This window comes from Cicer arietinum, chromosome 3 (genome assembly GCF_000331145.2).
Source record: "Cicer arietinum cultivar CDC Frontier isolate Library 1 chromosome 3, Cicar.CDCFrontier_v2.0, whole genome shotgun sequence".
Lineage (NCBI taxonomy): Eukaryota > Viridiplantae > Streptophyta > Magnoliopsida > Fabales > Fabaceae > Cicer > Cicer arietinum.
Genome location: NC_021162.2, coordinates 38,549,238 through 38,550,148, shown reverse-complemented (window position 1 = coordinate 38,550,148; position 911 = coordinate 38,549,238).

Sequence of the window (911 nt, the reverse complement as noted above, 5' to 3'; positions counted from 1 at the left end):
AAAGGAAAGAAAGAGAAAGGAAAGAAAATCAGATTTTCCATCTTCCTCTCCCTTCACGTGCGCTCAAAACCCCTCCTTCCTCCATTTTCGTTTTTCTTTGCTTCCTTTCTTCAAGATTAGAAACCCAAAGCTTGGTGAGTGATAGGATAAGGATTTCTTAACTTCACTCTCCCTCGTTGATTCGAAAACGAAGAAAAACGGTGTTAGGGTTTCTAAAACCGTCAAACACAAACCCCTCAACTTCATCTAGATCTAAGCTTCATTTCGCGGAGAGATAGAAGGGAAAGTTGCTCACCACCACGCTACGGTGCTAGGGGATCAATTTGGAGGCGACGTTGCGAGCGAAGATTTTACCGGATTTGCTCGCGGTACCGGAAACGCACGTTAAAGCTAACGTTAAGGTAATGGCTCCTTCCAAACTTCTAGTTTGCATTTAGGGACTTATCTGTGATTGTGTGGAAAGGATTTTGTTGGGGTTTGAGTATTGATTTGGGGGAAAATGGATCTAAGGCTTTATGGGTAAAATCTTAGAGTTAGGTTTTGGTGTTATCGATGAATGTTTCGTGGAAAACGACTTTAACTCATTTGTGTATGATTTTGAGTAAATGAATTTGATGTATTTGAGTGGTATGTTGTGATGATATGTGTTCGTCGTGTTTGATGTGTTTTGGTGTGAATTGTGATTTGGATCTGATAATAGGTTTGAGTTTGTTTTGTGTGGAATTTGAAAACCATTAGAGTTAAACGAGTATTAAAAATGGGGAATCTTTTAATATCTCGGTTTACTTAATGTGTGTTTGAGAAAATCGTTTAAGTTAAACGAGTATTAAAAATGGGGAATCTTTTAATATCTCGGTTTACTTAATGTGTGTTTGAGAAAATCGTTTAAGTTAAACGAGTATTAAAAATGG